The sequence below is a fragment of the Castor canadensis genome, chromosome 12, assembly GCF_047511655.1.
Source record: "Castor canadensis chromosome 12, mCasCan1.hap1v2, whole genome shotgun sequence".
Taxonomy (NCBI): domain Eukaryota; kingdom Metazoa; phylum Chordata; class Mammalia; order Rodentia; family Castoridae; genus Castor; species Castor canadensis.
The window spans coordinates 91,627,899-91,645,887 of NC_133397.1; the positions used below are offsets into that span (position 1 = coordinate 91,627,899).

The window sequence follows — 17,989 nt, forward strand, 5'->3', positions numbered from 1 at the left end:
CATCAGATCCATTCATCACCACAAGCTGTCCTTTTACATTTGTATGGTCTTCCATTTAGCTAACCAAACTCGAATTCTTTATCGAGACTGAAGTTCTTTGTCATTTTAATAGTTTATAGAGTTCTCTCTCAGAGCTGGCTCCAAGTGTCAGATTGTCCACAAAGAACAAATGGATACTAATAATGTCCTTTGTTACGTTTCATCTTAATGGGCTCTTTGGTAAAATTATTCCCAAGAAGAATCATAAGGTCTGAGTATACCTAAGATATTCCACATTCTATAAGAAGACTTATAACCTGGCAATTCTCCCTTGAATAGAACTAGACACTATATTTCATTTGTTTATCTCCTTCTACAAAAGCCTGAGACTTGATTTCATTCACCTATATCTTTTCCAATTCCTACAGGCAAAGTACATCAAAAGGTTTTAAAAAGTCAATGTGATGCACATTAGGAGATAGAAAAGTACAAGTTGAAAGAGAGGGAAAGAGAAAATTGTGGGGAAGGCATAAAGTAAATGAGAGAGAGAGAAAAAAGGATGGTGGTTATGCCCTGGACCTTAAATGTTCCCTAAAGGTACATATACTAAAGGCTTGGTCACCAGCTGATAGCACTGTTGGGAGGTGGTGGAACTTGTAGGAGGTAGAGCCTAGTTGGAAGAAGTTAGGTCATTGTGGGTTTGTCCTTGAATGGGATATGGGGACCCCAGCTCCTTCCTCCCTCTCTTTTGCTTCCAGGTCACCATGAGGTGAGCAACTTTGCTCTACCACATGCTCGCCGCCATGGTGTTCTGCCTCACCACAGGCCCAAAATCACAGAAGCCAAGTGATCATGGACTAAAATCTCTGAAACCATGAGCCCAAATAAACCTTTCCTCCTTTAAATGTTCTCAGTTATTTTGTCACACTGATGGAAAACTGACTAACAATGGTTCTCTTCAGAAAAACATCAGAGAAGTCCAGAACCACACAGGGCAAGGGACCGTGCTTCCCATTTCATTGATAAGCTTATAGAGCAATCAGGAGATGAAGATTCAGAATCAGAGTGTCATCCTCAAGGCACAGGATGCCCCAGTGCCGAGGCCTCCCTAGGTCCTGCCCCACATATGCCAGGGAAGGGATGGCAGGTGAGAAGGTTTGAATCACTTGTGCTAGTTGCTGGGCTGGGAAATCACAGTCTGGGCCAATCCCCCTTGGGAGAATGGTCTGTTGCCTGTGCACACATTATACAAATACGGTTTGCCCCAGTACCAGGTGGGGCAATAGTGGGATGGGATGAGGAACACTGGGACTCTTTTTTTTTTCTTTTTTTTTTTATTACTCATATGTGCATACAAGGCTTGGGTCATTTCTCCCCCCTGCCCCCACCACCTCCCTACCACCCACTCTGCCCCCTCCCTCTCCCCCCCACCCCCTCAATACCCAGCAGAAACTATTTTGCCCTTATTTCTAATTTTGTTGTAGAGAGAGTATAAGCAATAATAGGAAGGAACAAGTGTTTTGCTGGTTGAGATAAGGATAGCTATACAGGGCATTGACTCATATTGATTTCCTGTGCGTGGGTGTTACCTTCTAGGTTAATTCTTTTTGATCTGACCTTTTCTCTAGTTCCTGGTCCCCTTTTCCTATTGGCCTCAGTTGCTTTAAGGTATCTGCTTTAGTTTCTCTGCGTTAAGGGCAACAAATGCTAGCTAACTTTTTAGGTGTCTTACCTATCCTCACCCCTCCCTTGTGTGCTCTCGCTTTTATCAAGCACTCAAAGTCCAATCCCATTGTTGTGTTTGCCTTTGATCTAATGTCCACATATGAGGGAGAACATACGATTTTTGGTCTTTTGGGCCAGGCTAAACTCACTCAGAATGATGTTCTCCAATTCCATCCATTTACCAGTGAATGATAACATTTTGTTCTTCTTCATGGCTGCATATAATTCCATTGTGTATAGATACCACATTTTCTTAATCCATTTGTCAGTGGTGGGGCATCTTGGCTGTTTCCATAACTTGGCTATTGTGAATACACTGGGACTCTTGATGACAGCTCCAGCTCAATCTTCTTACTGTATGGATGGGCTGATAAGCACACATGGCAACCAACAGCTCTAATCAGAGTGCAGGCCAGGTCCAGATCTCAGGCCTGGGAGGCAGAGGAGAGCAGCTGCCACTGCACAGGAAGCAGGCATGGCCCGTTCTGTCTGCTGAAAGTAAGGCTGTCAACTGTCTGGAGCAGTGATCTCAGGACTTAAATCACTGTATCTCTCCCATTTAGGGCATAGCGGTGTGATTGCTGAGTGCACCTTTGTAGCCTTTTTCAGCTGGGCACTGTACGTGCATACATCCTCCTGTGCAGGTTCCATGTACAGCCCCATTTTTCCCATTGAGAAAACTGAGGCACTGAGATGCCAAGCAATTAGTTCAAATTCACACAGCTAGCAAGAGGTCAAGGATTGAAAACTGGTAATCCGAGTCTCGAGCCTGCATCTTAACCCCTTTGTTTTGCTAACTCTCAACACTACTCCCAAAGCCATTCACCAATGGGCACACCTCTGCTTTGCCATGGGGGAGTTCAGGTACATTGAGGATCCAGGTGCCCTTGGCACAGCCGAAGCAACTTCATCACAGAAAGCCGCCCATCTGAGATGCACTGAGAACCTGTTTCCATCCTGTACCTGCACAGGACTTAAATGCAGAATAAGGCCTAGCACTTAAGTGCCAGTTTCTTGGTATGCTTGGGCCCCGGGACTCCAAGCAAACTGAGCCTGGTTCTCCTGGTGGATGCCAGACCAACTGGACCCTCCAGACTCCGCCATCAGGATGCACCCCATCCAAGGAGTGCAAGGAACACCTCAGACCACCTCTTAGTCTGGATCCTGTACTCGGGCTCAGACGACTGGTGACAATTGAATTGAAGCCCTTAGAATTTAAATCAAAACTGTGTTGCACATTTTCCCAGAGGAATAGGCTACAAGGTTGTAGAGGGGTCTGGGATACAGTGACCAGTGTTTGGTCCTTGGTGGATCAGTGTTCTCTAGTTCATGGCTCATGGGCATCTGCAGGACCAGGTGAGGAAGTTACAGGACCCTTTACCACCATCAGCTTCCAACATAATTCGGGTTCCCACCAATCAACACACATCTGGTCATAACGACTGTTCACTGAATAACTGTCAACTTCAGTCAGATGATATTTAGGAATTACTCCTCATTTTGTAAAGCAGGAAAGCAGTATAGTCATGTTTTGGAAAACGTCCTTCACCTCTTGGATGCGGAGGGAAGGAGTAGATGAAAGAAAAATGGAAAACGTTGACAGTCCTTAAGTTGGAGATGAGCACTGTGGACCATTTTACACTAGTCCCTTAATTTTTATTTTTGTAAATTCCATAACAAAAAGTATTTGAAATAAAAATAAATCAAAATGACTAAGCAAGCAAAAGTGTTACCTCTCCCAGGGAGAGAGGCCTAGCAGACTTCCTGAAGGTCCGCGCAGGACAGCATACAGGGCACCCACTCCCCAACCTCCGCCCACCAGCTAGGTGCTAGGGCCTGGAACAGAGCAAATCGGGTCCCCTGACAAGGGGCACGCACGACCCTGCGTTCTCCTCGCAGCTCGCCTCTCCGAGCCCTGTGTCTTGGGCACTTAACCTTCCAGGTTTGTTTTGCTCCTGAAAAGGTTGGACGGTGGACAGCAGAGGTGGGCGGGCGGCCTCCCAGGCGGGGACAGGAGCTGCAGGGAGGCCCGCGTCTTACTAGGGACGCGTGGGACGCGGGGCGGGTGGAGACCATCACGATTAAGACGGCACCCGCGCGCGCACACGCACACGCGCGCACACGCCTCCCTCCCCCTGCCTTCCTCTTCCTCCCACCCCGCCCCGGGGGCGGTGCCGGGTCCCCGGGGAGGATCGCGGGCGGAGGGCGGGGGAGGATGCGCCCCGGGGAGGAGGACCGGGGTGCGGGCGGCTGCGGCGGGTGGCCGGCGCCGCGGGGCCCCTCCCCCGCCCTCGCCCCGGCCCCCTCCTCCCCGCCTCGCCATCCTCCTCCGGGTCCCCGGCAGCCGAGGCTCAGGGAGCAGCCGGCGGCGCCGCGGCCGCGCAGCCTTTGTCTCGGGCCGCCGGGCCCAGCGCAGGCGTAAGTGAGCGAGCGGTGGCCGGGCCGCGGGGGCTCGGCGGGGCGGGCGGGGGTCGCGGGCGCTCGGGGCAGGGGATGCGGGGCCGGCCAGACCCTCCACGGCGCGGCGCGGCGCGGGCGCAAGGGTCGCCGCCGAGAGGGGCGCGGGGGGCTGCGGGCGGCGACTCTGCGCCCGCGGACGTGCGGCGTGGGTGCCAATCCTGTTTCTCCGGGCAGAGGCCACGCGGGGACCGAGGCGGCTGAGAGGACGGGCTGGCATGGAGAAACGGGAGAGGAACCGGCCGAGCGCCATCACCATCACCACCACCATCACCACCATCACTGACCGTCGCCCATCCCACTCCCCCAGCCTCACCTCCCATCTCATCTCCCTGGGCAGTGCCAACTTATCAGACCGTTTCCCTTGCGTCGGGTAATAATCTGAAAAAACGCCAGATTAGGAGTAAGTGCCTCTTGCCGTGGGACATCCATCTTCCGGCGGCCGCCCAGCCAGCTGCCTCGGTTTTCCCACCAGGGAAAGGGGCCTTGAGGCCGCTCCCAGCTGGCAGGTTGCTTCCGGTCTTTCCAATTCTGGCACTGGGAGGGATAGAGACATGTCACTTGCTAGCAATGGTGATGAAAATGACGACAAAGGAATGTCTGCGTTAAATTTGAGAATTCCGAGTTTAGAAACTTTCCTTTGATTTTTGAGTATCAAAAACATAAGGAAAGTGAAACTTTGACTAAACTGTCCTAAAATAGAAACAAACCAGGCATTTTTGTAGGAAAATCACCCCTAGAGAGCTGAAGGCAATGACTTTCATCTGAAGTGTGGAAAGCGCCCTTTTAGTGCCACGTGGCTGCCTGGAGCTCGTTATTTTGGAGGCATACAGTGTCCCGTGGGTGCTTTCCATCCTACCTGAAGGTTTTAATTACTGTGTTTAAAACGGCCTCAGCCCAGGGGACTGCTAACCAGTCAGAATAAGCACATGAACAGAAGCCCCTCAGGATTGTTAGGGAGCCTAGAATGGGAGGGCACCCACCTTCATTCTTTGAAAGGTAAAACAGAAGATAAGATCCTAAACCCGCTCCTTTCTTCCTATTGGTTAAAAACTGTACCCTGAGCCTCCCTACTTACCTTCTACCCTCTGAGAGACTAGACAAGCCTAAAATTCTTGACAGACTTGTAAATGTTCCTTCTCCCAGCTCACTATAGCGGGCTCCTTATCACCGGAGCTGTGAAGTCTCCCCCATGTACTGTGGTTCTCACTGTTCTGTTTCTACAGTGCAGGAGGAAGGAAAAGTGGTATCAAAAATAATGCGGGGACAGGGGGTCCTTGGAGGTGTGGCTCAAGTGATGCAGCATCTGCCTAGCAAGCCAGGGGCCCTGAGTTTAAGGCCCAGCACCACCAAAAAATAAAAGTAAAAAAAAAAAAAATGCAGACCCAGCTAAGCAGCAGGTATCGTTACCATAGTTTAAGATATCTCAAAATGCTGAAGTGCAATCAGACATCATTAACTCAAATCTCCCTAATTGGTGAAATGGGGTTTTAAAATAGTAGGTGTTGTTTTGTGGAGAGTGACTTTGGAATTTCTTTCTTTCCTAAGCATATTACAGGGCCGCAAATTTAACTAAGATAGAGTCAATCTAAAACAATCACACTTTCAGACTAAAGACTTAAAGAATGATTTCACTTTGTTAGCATCTTTGGGGAACTGCTTAGCATTTTAAGGAAGTTTTATACCTTTGGTTGTATCTTAGTCCTTTCTAGATGCTATAACAAAATACCTTACACAGGGTAATTTATAAACAACAGAAATTTCTTGCTCACAGTTTTGGAGTCTGTGAAATTCCAGACTAAAGGTCCAGGAGATTCAGTGTCTGGTGAGGGCTCACTCTCTGCTTCATGTGTCCCCACATGGCATGGGGACAAAGAAGTTCCCTTGGGCCTCTTTTATATGGACCACTAATACCATTGTGACCTAAGCACTTCTCCACGCACCACCCCATCTGGCTGGGGACACAGCCGTCTGCAGTGAGTCCTGTTCCTGCAGCCCAAGTGAATGGCTTTAGCAATGAGATCTTCTATTCCCATATGAATTATACTAGGTTTTAAAATAATTCATTTGGATATTTTTGTTTTGTGTTTTTGGTGGTGCTGGGAATTAAACCTAGAGTCTCATGCATGCTAAGCCCTCCACCAAACTCCATCTCCAACCCCTCATTTATTTTTATTGAGGTATTGCTTACAGACATAAAACACAACTTTTCATGTGCAGCTTTGCCTGTGTACATCCTCCCACAACCTCCACAACTTGAGAGTATGTTTACCATTCTAGAACTTTCTTTCGTTTCTTCTCGTTTTTCTTCCTCTTTCTTTCTTTCGTTCAGTGTACCCTTAAATGTAACTACTATTTGATCAGGTCGGACTCGGGGTCCCATGCTGTGTGGACGTGAGCCTTGGTGGAGAGGCATCTAGGCAACTAATTAAACAGGAGCAGTGCCCTGCATGGGCTTATCTAGCCCATTCTTACAGGAGGAGCTGGAAGGCTTCCTGGAGGATGTGAATTTTTACGTTGGAAATTAAAAATGAGTAGACATTAGCCAGCTAAAATGTGGTAAGAGGGTAAGGAAAGCAGTACTGCAAGTGGAGGGAGCAGTTTGAGCCATGGCTAAGAAAGAGCGTGGAGGGACCAAGGACAAAAATAAGTTGACAGTGATCGGGGTGTGGGGCTGGGAGCAAGGGCTTCTCTACTGCTGGAGAGGCCGAAGGGACCATCACAAAGATGCAAGGCCTTGCTCAGGGCAAAATGGACTTGGTAAAGAGAGCTGTGAGGACCTGGCTGACAGCTGTGTGGTTCCCAGATTATAGGAGGGATAGTGAGAGACTGTGTGCACATCCAAGTGAGAGATGGGGTGATTGGACTAGGTGGTAGTGATGGTCATGGGTTTGAGAGGTAGAAGGGAAAAGTAACACAACCAAGTGTTTAACAGACAGGCAGATTGTGGATAATCAGGAGGTTTCTTAGGTCTTCTGAAATGGGTGGACAATGGTACCATTAGAAGTAGTGGGGAAGAGTCTAGCTTATGTGATAGTCTTTGGTTTTTAATTTTTTTTCTTTTCAATCGACACAAAATCATTATACATATGTACAAGGTATTGGGTGTTAGTTCAGTATGTCTATATGATGTGCAGTGATCAAAGCTGGATAATTGAATTAGCATTTTCATCTCCTTATCATTTGTGTTTGGAGCCTTCTGGTTCTTCATAAATAACTTAATATGTTGTTGCAGCCTGTCATCATCGTTCAGTGCTATAGAATACTAGAACTTACTCCTCCTGCCTAATTGTATTTTGGTACCCAGCCTCCCTTCCCCCAATTCTCCCTTCCCCCTTTCTAAAAACATTTCGTTTTGGTTCCTAGTTAGTATGTGGAACATTTAGATAGAAGTAGCTAGTCGGAAATACTTTGGAACAGTTACTGAGCAGGCACATTCTATATGGCATACATGCTTTCTCACTTAGGATGCAGTCATGAACAAGACCACGAACTCCACCATTTTGAAGTTCACAGGTGGAAGCTCCAGCCTGGGGAGCCACAGGTACAGTGATGAGCACAGGCCTCAGAAAATGAGATCATGCTGTGAGAGTTCAGTGAAAGTGCAGCCTAGGAGAAGAGCCCAGAGATCACTAAAAGAAGGCAGGAAAGCCAGAGAGGTTGGGCTTCAGAGGTCAAGGACTGGTCCCAAGTGTCACATACAGCTGAGAAGTAAAGGAAGGTGAGGAGTAGAAATGATGTGTGGTTCTCTTCTCAAAGTGGTGCCCTTGGCCAGCAGTGTCATCACCCCAGAACTTGCTAGCAACACAGATTCTTAGGCTCCACTGACACCCACTGGATCTGCAGCTCTGAGGATGGGACCTGGCAATCTAGCAGTCTGTGTTTGATTTGGTTTTGTCTGTCTGTCATGCTGGAGATCGACTCCAGGGCCTCACACATGCTAGGCAATCACCATTGAGCTCCATCCCCAGCCCACCATCTGTTTCTTAACAGGCAGTGCAGGGGAGGTAGAGAGCCGAAATCAGGTAACAGGAAAGAGCAGTGTCTTTGGTGAGTGATTTGCTTCTTAGCAGCCATGTGTCCCTTTGCACACAGGGGTGTGGGCCTGCTGCTTCCTGCCAAGGGACCGCCTGGTTGGTAACTGGTTTTGCTCTTCCCCACTGCCCTTTGCAGACTAGCGCTAATTTCCATCATTGGCAGGATAAGATCTGCCTCCCTCCATGGTGACAGGGACCCTGACTTCCTGGACAGAGTAGGAAGGGGGAAGACCCCCCACCCAGTCCCAGAGGCTGCCCTCTGGGGAGCAGCCGTCAGGGACCTGTGGGAGATGAGTGAAGGCTCCAGCCGCAGTGATTTCAGCCTCCTCCCTCTTGTAGGAAGAGAAGAGGAAGGTCGTGGGTGACTTGGGCTGCAGTTGTGTTGATTTCAAGCCATTGGGAGATGGCACACATCTGTGTCAAGCGCAACCTGGCCGCAGGTCCATGGAATCTGGTTTCTAATGACACTGGAGCAAAAAGTGTTGACTCTGCCTGAGTTTCCTGTACATAGTGCAGAGCCCGAAAAGGTCACATTCATCTGCGAGAATTCATTATTTACCTGATGGTCTCAATGTAATTTATTACAGAAATGAAATCTAATGTAAAATTAAAATTGATCAAATTAAAACAATTAGCCTCATCAGTAGTAAGTTAAACAAATCTTAATTAGTGCACTTGTGAATTTTTCTTCTCTGCTACATGGATACAAGAAATAGTTCAAGGGCTGGGCTGTAGCTCGGCAGCCGAGCACTTGCCTAGCATGCATGAGGCTGTGGGTTTGATCCCCAGCACTGCAATTTAAAAAAAAAAAAGAGTTTCAAACATTTTGCTGGTGACATTCAAATGCCATGACATTCAGTGACAGGCCTGACAACAGCTAAGCTCACAGTAACATTCTTAGCAGCTTTTGTGGAACATAGCTAACTTGACACATGGAAAGCTTTCCAGAATATTCTGCCTTGTGCAGTCTCCCAGAGAGCGAAGGAGGATTGAAAAGAACATGAGGCAAGAGAGGAACCTGGATGTTAGTTCTGTCCATGTGTCTGACACCCACAGGTGTCTGCCCTTGTGGTTCTCAGCTTCCTCTTACAGGGCAGGGTGAGGGCTGAGTTTCCTCCCAGCTTTGCAGTGCTGGGTCTCTGGACTTTTCTTCCTTCATGCTGTCTCTTAAATTCTGAACTCGGAATTAACTGTACGCCGAACATAGTTACCCAGTCGGTGCACAGCACATGATGGAAGCTAAAGTCACTGCTGTTTACGTTAAACTGCTCCATTAGTTAGGATGGGAGGTGGGAGAGAGCTCTAATTACAGTAATATAGTGTGTCAGATTACAGCTCTCTTTTGTCCTATTTTATTGATGATCATAGCCCATGAAATCCAAGCCAAGAGTTTTCTTTCCATGCTTACTTTGCCCTCAGATAACAAGAGACCCATGCTCCTGAGTGACACAAATTGTGAGTCTCAGACTGGGGAGCATCAGCAAGGGGGAGGGCAGGGCCCAGCCCACCCCGCACTTTCTGATGCTGGAGTGGGCTCCAGTCGTCTGCATTTGGGGCTCAAGGCTCACGGAGACTGTTCCCCCATACTATATGAGGGCAACTAAGAGGCTCCACTGTGTACCAAGGGTACGGCGGAGAGGTCTTTCTATAGTATACATATTTCTAAAGTATTTTTGCAGAAGAAATATTAGCCATTTAGTAAAACAAGCTCAACTTGATAATGGAGTAGGATGCAAACTTGCACAAATGCGTAACACGAAACAGAAGACTTAAAAGAGACTTCAAGCAAATAAGAGACTGACTGGAGTCATTCTTCTAGGTCCTAGCATTCTTCTCCTGTTCAAGGCACTTGGTGGAAAACATTGAAAATAGGTCATTGTGAACATTTGTCAAGCTCATGGACTGTGTTTGTGTGTTTGTGTTTCACTGTAGGTGCTGTTCTGGGCCCCCCTTTGCAGGTGAGGAGGCTGAGGTGCTGGGAACTTAAGTGATTTATCTAGAATTTACACCTTAAGGCATAAACCTGAGCCACCCCTCTCCTCTCCCACTCCTCAGGCCACTGCCCCCACCCCTGCTCCTCCCACACGCACAGAAGCATCTGCAGACAGAAACCCCTGCTGCCCATGCCATGGACAGGTAGATGCATAGTGCTAAGGAGCCTGGCTCTAGGGGGCTTTTCAAAACTGTTTCCAAGATACACATGGTGGTCTTATCTCTCAAACTTCCTTCCCTGGACCTCCAGAGAGGCACCCGGCAGAGCAGAATCTCCTGGCACTGGTGCACCTTCTAGAAGCAGGCATATGTTTGACCATCTTACTTCCTGCCCCAACCAGCCAGCCCAGCCTCGCCAGCCATTGGAGGGTCTGCTTCCCCTCCTAGCGGAGCCAGGAACCTCTCTTCTGCACAAGAGGAGAGAATGCAAGGGCCATACGTCTGTCTTGTCACTAGGACAGGGACTGAAAATAGGTTTAAGGAGATACATAAGCACACGGTTTTGTCAAGGGGGAGGCACGAGCTCTGACTTGGGAAATCAAGGAAGGTTTTCTTAGACAGTGGTTCTGAACCATGTGGGTGAGGAGGGGCTTTCCAAGCACAAGAACATGAGTGAAGGCTGGGGGACAGCTTACACAGTGTGTGTGTGTGGGGGTGTGTGAGTGTGTGAGTGAGTGAGTATGCGTGTGTGAGTGAGCGTGTGTGTGTGTGGGGGTGGTGCTATAAAGAGAAGTTGTGCCATTATATGGATGGCTTTGAACCCCAACAAGGATTTTGAGTTTTACCAAGTAGCCAATGATGAGTTATTCAAAGTTATGGAGGAAGGGAAGCAAAGGATAAGATTTATGTTGAGTAAATAAGCCAACCACAATTGGCAGAGCAGAAGAGACTGGGGGTTGTCAGTGTGCACTGAGACTAATTAGGAAGTCATTTAAATAATTTAGGGAAAAGATAATGAGCTTCTGGACAGGACAAGGGTCAGGACATGGAGAGGAGCCTACTTGTAGCTTGTGTACCAAGGAGGTGAAAACCTCCAATATTGACCCAGTGCTGGCACTGGAGACAGAGGGAGAGATGACTCTGAATGAAGGAGAAAGACTATTCAATTTAAAAGAAATGTATGTTTCTGCTTCCAGAAAGCTGGAGTAGTGATTACCTATATTCTTCTGGCTAAGTACAGCTAAAAACCCTGGAAATTATGTCTAAGACAAACATAAGACTCTGAAAAGCACAGAAATGGAGGAAGACCCACTAGAGACTTGAGGACTTGAAGAATTACATGCTGGCAAGTTCCTTGGGGTTTATTTTGTCTCTTCAATCCTAGTGTCTTAGTCTGTTTTTCATTACTATACTGAAATACCAGAGGCAGGCTATTTTATAAAGAAAAAAAGGTTTATTTTGGCTCCCAGTTCTATCCCACTGTCAAGGGCCTGTATCTGGTGGTAACCTTGCTGGCAGAAACCCCAGATGGTAACAGGGAGTTTATGCATGTCCTTCCCTCTTTTCATAAAGCCACTAGGATTCAATCCTGGGGCTCCACCTTTATGACCTCATCTAACTCTAATCACCACCCAAAGGCCTCACCTCTAAACATCATAGTTGGATGAGGTTTTCACCCTCCTAATACCAGACAATGAGGATGAAATTTCAACCCATGAAGCCTTGTGAGACACTCAGACCACATCAAAGTGTAGTACCAGTCTTGCAGCATTTTGTGCAAGACGATCAACTCCCAGTGGCCAGTAAGGATTTTGACTCCATGGAAGACCACGGAAAGCACAGCACTGCCTACCAGAAGGAGAGCACCGTTCCTGGAGCAATGCTTCACACGCAAAGGAGGCGAGACGTGGCTGTACGGTGTGGCCATCTCTTATGGTCACAGGTCCTTCCCGGTGGCTGGCACAGGGCACTGCACACACCCTTCTCATATTGCAGACAAAGACCCTGTTTTCTCCCCGTGAGGACAGATGTCCTCTTGCAGCTGGCCAAGTGTCATATGACTCACACACCAAGACTATTCAAGGACGTTCACTGGTGGATGGAGAGAATTATCCCAGTAGGGAAGGCCAACAGCTCAGCACCTGGCTTCCATGTGGGAGAATGTTCCAGACCAGGGTCAGAGGGGAGAGTGACAGATTACATGATGGCTGCCTCCCCAACATAATATAACATCCCAACTGTCTAGGCTTCAATGGAAGTCACTCATCCCCACACAGAGTGTCAAGAAAAATCTCAACTCAAATGAAAAAATATCAAGCAACAGATGCCAAGACCAAGCTGATACATGTGTTAGAATTACCTGGCGAGCATTTTAAGGCAGTCACAAAAATTCTCTGAGCAATAGCAAACATGGATGAAGCAAATGAAATACTACAAAATCTCAGTGAACAAGAGAAATATAAAGAACTAAATGGAAATTTAAAACTGCAACAAATAAAGATCTTACTGCCTAAAACCATGGCAGAATGGAGGACAGAGAAGCTAACCAGTGAACTTGATGATAGAGAACTAGAAACTACTCCATCTGAACACAGAGGCAAAGTAGACTGGGAAAAAAGGAAGGAAAATAAAAGACTAGATGCCTAGAGGCTGGTGGAATTGTAAGAAAAGGTCTAACCTCATGTCCTCAGAGTCCTTGAAAGAGAGGAGTAACAGAGCAGGGCTGAAAAAGTATTCAGAGAAAAAGTGGCTGAAAAGCTTCCACATTTGGTGAAAGGTATAAGAAGCTCTGTTAAGAAACTAAGCAAACCTCAAGCAAGATAAACCTAAGAAAATATATACCAAGTCATGTCAGTGTTAAACTTCTGGAAACTAAATTCCATGAGAAAAAATTCTGGAAGCAGCCAGAGAAAAAAGGCAGAGTAGCCTTATTTACAGGAGAAAAATAATTTGAATGATAGCAGATTTCTCATCAGATACTATGAATGTGGTCAATACTTTTAATTCTTGAAAGAAGAGAGCTGTCACCCAGAATTCTATATCCAGGGAAAATATCTCAATAACAAAGGCAAAATCAAGACATTTTGAAATGGAGGAAAATTCAAAGAGTTTATAAGCACACCCTAAAATAACAAAATATAAAACCACCCTAGAGAATGGCTAAAGGAACTTTTCTTAATAGGAAGGAAATTGGAAAAGAGTTTTTTTCCCTTCTCTGCTGACACCAAGGAGCGAAGGCCAGTTGTGGGAGAGGCCCTTACTTTATCCCAACACTGTGCTGGGGTGCCAGCCCACCACCCATCTCTGTAATCATGAAACTGGTATAAACAGTGAGCCCTTTTGGCCTGGCTTGTTTGCAAAGGCCCTGGCTAATGTCAACATCTACAACACAGACCCAGTGGACCTGCAGTCGCTGGTGGGCAGTCCTGCCCCTCCACCACTGAGTAAAAGCAAAGGAAGCAGAAGCTGAGTTTGGTGACATGGATTTGGACTTTTTCACTAAACCTCCTTTGTAACATGATCAACGAAACACTGAACTTTAAGGAAAAAAAACAGAGAACAACATGAAAGAATAAAGAACACAGTAAGCAAAGACATAGGGAGAAGAAGGTGGATGTACCTTCTTTGCTTAAGACTTCTTTTTTGTTGTACTGGGGTTTGAATTCAGGGTCTTGCACTTTCTAGACAGGTGCTCTACTGCTTGACCTATGCCTCCAGCCCTTTTTGCTTTAGTTATTTTTCAAACATGGTCTTATGTTTATGCCTGGGCTGTCCTGGACTGTGATCTTATTTATACATCCCACATAGCTGGGGTGACAGGCGTGCACCACCATGCCAAGCCTTTTGCTTGAGTTTTTAAAGTTAGGTTTCTGGTGTAAACAAAAATTATAACATGACTTAATGTGACTCTCAGAGTGTGTAAAAAAACTAAGACAATTATATTAAAAATGGAAGAGGGTAAAGGATCATAAAGAGAGGTAGGTTTCTATAATTCACTAAAACTAGCACAAGGTGGACACCATTAGACTGTGATAGGCTATGTACATACAATGGAGTATACAAAGAGATACATTTAAAAGCACTGTAGGCCTGAATGTGCAGCTCAGCAGCAGAGCACATGGTTATCATGTGTGAAGCCCTGGCTTCAATTTCCAGGACCAGAAATACCAAAAGGAAAAAAAAAAACGTTACTCATAAATAAACAAAATACTAAAAAAGTTCAAGGAAACTACAAGAAAGGGGGAGAAACCCAGAGAAACAGAAGAAGAAAGAACAGAAAACAAGAAGCCAACTGGCAGACTCCAGCCCTGACATGAGTAATTATATTAAATGTAAATGGTCTAAATATGCAAAACAAAGGACACTTTGGTAGAGTGGATTTAAAAACATGGTTCACCTGTCTGCTGTCTACAAGAAATCCACTTCAAATATAAGAATGTAGATAGATTGAAAATAAGCTAATGCGTAAAGTTATACATGCTAATATTGGTTCTAAAAGGAGAAATTACTGTTTTAGTATCAAATGAAGTAGAGTTCAGAACAAAGAAATGAATAGGGACAGAGGACATCACAGCATGATAAAAGGGTTGTCTTGATCAGTACACACATACACACACAAAAATCCTAAATGTGCACACAGCAAACTTGGAGTGTACAAACATGAAACAAATGCTGATAGAGCTGAACAAAACTGATGGATGGAGTAATGGACAAATCCACAGTTATAGATGAAGTCTTCAATACCATCTCTCAACAACAGATTAAGGAACTAGAAAATCAATACAAATATACAATTGAATAACATCATCAAACAACATCAGAATATACATTCTTCTCAAGAACCCACAATAGGCCATATGTGTGCCATAAAATAAACCTCAACAATTTCAAAGGAATTGAAAATTTATGGTCCTCTGACCAGAATGATCAAACTAAATATTGGTAACAAGAAAATCTCAAATATTTGTGATAAACTAAACAGCACATTTCTAAATAATTCATGGGTCAAGGAGGAAGTCTCAGGGAAATTAAGAAATGCACTAAGATAAATTGAAATGAAAATACAACATATCAAAAATTGTGGAACACAGCTAAATCAATGCTGACATGGAAATTTATATCATCAAATGCTTACCTTAGGAAATTTGGACACATCTCCAGTGAGTAATCTAAGTCTTCACCTGAAGAAAATAACAACAACCAAAAAAAAAAAAAAGCAAACTAAACTGAACATAAGCAGAATGGAGAAAATGATAAAGATATGATCAGAGGCCTATGAATTTGGAATCAGAAAAAGAATTGACTCATGTTTGAAAATGGAAAAATGAGACCTGTTGAAACTATTCCAGGAATGGGGGGAGGAGAGTAAAGGAGAAGGATGGAGGGGGTGAATTCAACTATGATATATTGTAAGAACTTTTGTAAATGTCACAATGTACCTCTAGTGCTACGATAATATACTTTAAAAAAGAAAAAGAATTAAGAATACCAATTGCACAAATATCTGCTTCTTCAAAAAGATAAAAATAAGTTGACAAACCTCTAGCAACTCTGGAAACAGAGGACAAAAATGCAAATATCCGAAATGAAACAGTGTATCACTGCAGCTCCTGCAGACATCAGAAGGACATAGCAAGACAGCTGGTTAGATGCTCAAGTGGTAGAGTGCCTCCTATCAAGTGTGAGGCCCTGAGTTCAAGCCCCAGTACTGCTAAAAACAAACAAACATAAAGAAATACAAGGAGTGCTAGGAATCACTCTACACACATAAATCTGATGAAATGGATCAATTTTTCAAAAAGCACAACTAACCACACTGCCCAATATAAAATAGATCATTAGAATAGCTCTACAATTATTAAGGAAACTGATTCCTAACTTAAAATACCTCTAAAAAGAAATCTCAAGTCAAGATAGCTTCACTGTAAAACGCAACCAAAATTTAAAGAAAAACCGACTGCTGTTCTACTCAATGACTTTCCAGAAAACAGTGGTGGAAGAGATACTGTCAGATTCTTTTTGAAACCATTATCACCCTGGGACAAATGCCAGACAAGAACAACAGAAGAAGGAAATCTAAACACTGCAAACAGGTGCAAATTCCTTTGTAAAGTATTATAGGGTAAAATTCTATAACAAGTACTATCATATATTTTAACTAAATGGGCTTATTCCAGGTATGCAAGAATGATTCAATATATGAAAAACAGTCAATGTAATCCACCATATTAACATACTAAAAAAGAAAAATCATATAATCATATGAATTGATGCAGCAAAAACATTTCAAAAAATTCCAGTAGCCAACCATAATTAAAACATGTAAGTCCCCTGCAGTGGTTCACACCTGTAATCCCAGCTATTCAGGAACAGAGATCAGGAGGCTCTTAGTCCAAAGCCAGCCCAGGAAAAAACATAGGAGACCTTATCTTAAAAATAACTAAAGCAAGGACCAGGGACGTGGCTGAAGTGGTACAGTGCTTGCTTGCCTGGTAAGCCCAAGATCCTGAGTTCAAAACCTCCAGTACCACACACAACAAATGAGAAGAAAAAAAACCTCAGAAAACAAGAAGTAGAGGGGGATTTTCTTCTGTTTGATGAAGACATCCGCGAACATCCTAGAGCTAACATCATACTTAAAGTTGAAAGTCTGGATGTTTTCTCCCTAATATCAGGAATGAGGTGTCCACTCTCACCACTCCTACTAAGCATAGTGCAATGAGTTCTAGTCAGTTAATAAGACAAGAAAGGGAACTACAAGGTGGCCAGATCATAAGGGAGGAAAAAAAATTGTCCTTTGCAGAAGACATGATTCAATGACATGATGTAGAAAATCCCACACAACTGATAAGTGACATTGAAGGATTCAAGATTAGTGAACAGAACTGTTGGATTCTAGACAGTAGCAGGGAATACTTGAAAACTAAAATTAAAAATATAAACCCATTGACAGTCATTCAAAAAACAAGAAAACATTCAAAAAACAAGAAAACATTCCTGTCAAATGCCAGGAAGATTTTTTGTGGATATAGATAAGATTATTCTAATATTTATAAGGAAAGAGAGGTCAACTAGAATAGCTAAAAGAATTTTTAAAAAGGGGTAAATGGTTTGAACTAGTCTTCCTGATTTCAAGATTTATTCTATGAGTACAGTATTCCAGTGTGTGGTATTGTAGAGGGACAGACAGCTGGGTCAATGGAGCCAGACAGAGCACCTGAAAGATACACGTGTGTGCAAAGTGTGACAAAGTCAGTGGAAAGATGGGCTTTTTTTCTTTTCTTCTTTTTTTTTTTTTTTTCAGTATTTTTGAGGCAGGTTCTCACTATGTAAAGCTGGCTTTGTACTCACTGTGTCTGTAGCTCAGGCTGGCCTCCAGCTCTCCATCTTCCTGCTTCAGCTTCCCAAGCACTGGGTATATGCCACCATGTCTGGTTGGAACAATGATTGTAGCCAGGAGTTCCAAGACAGAGATCTAACTCCAGGGGTTCTGTATGTCAGGTCCAGCCACTCACTCCAATATGCCAAATAATGAAATGAGTGGTGGTGAAGGTCAGAGAAAGGAAGTTTATTACACAGCACAGGCAACCACAGGAAGAGGCACAGTAAGCACTTCAGCCATCTTCAGGGTACAGAATGACCTTTAGGTGTAATTAGAGGAAGAATTGGTGCTAGGGTGAGAGGTTTTCATAGTTAAACAGTCCTAGGCACAGTGCAGCCTGGTTGATTATTATCTCAGTTCTATTCTTTGAGGGGTTCTGGAGATGTGATTGTGATTGTGATTGTTGTCATCACTTGAGGGGAGCGATCTGGTTCCCATGAGATGATTGCTCCTGCTCCGGGGTGCAGCCTCATCATTA

General features: G+C 44.9%; 1 pseudogene; it reads left to right on the forward strand.

Moving 5' to 3' along the window:
- Positions 1 to 2,084: 2,084 nt before the first annotated feature.
- On the forward strand, positions 2,085 to 17,442 carry LOC141414735 (uncharacterized; annotated as a pseudogene).
- Positions 17,443 to 17,989: the final 547 nt, after the last annotated feature.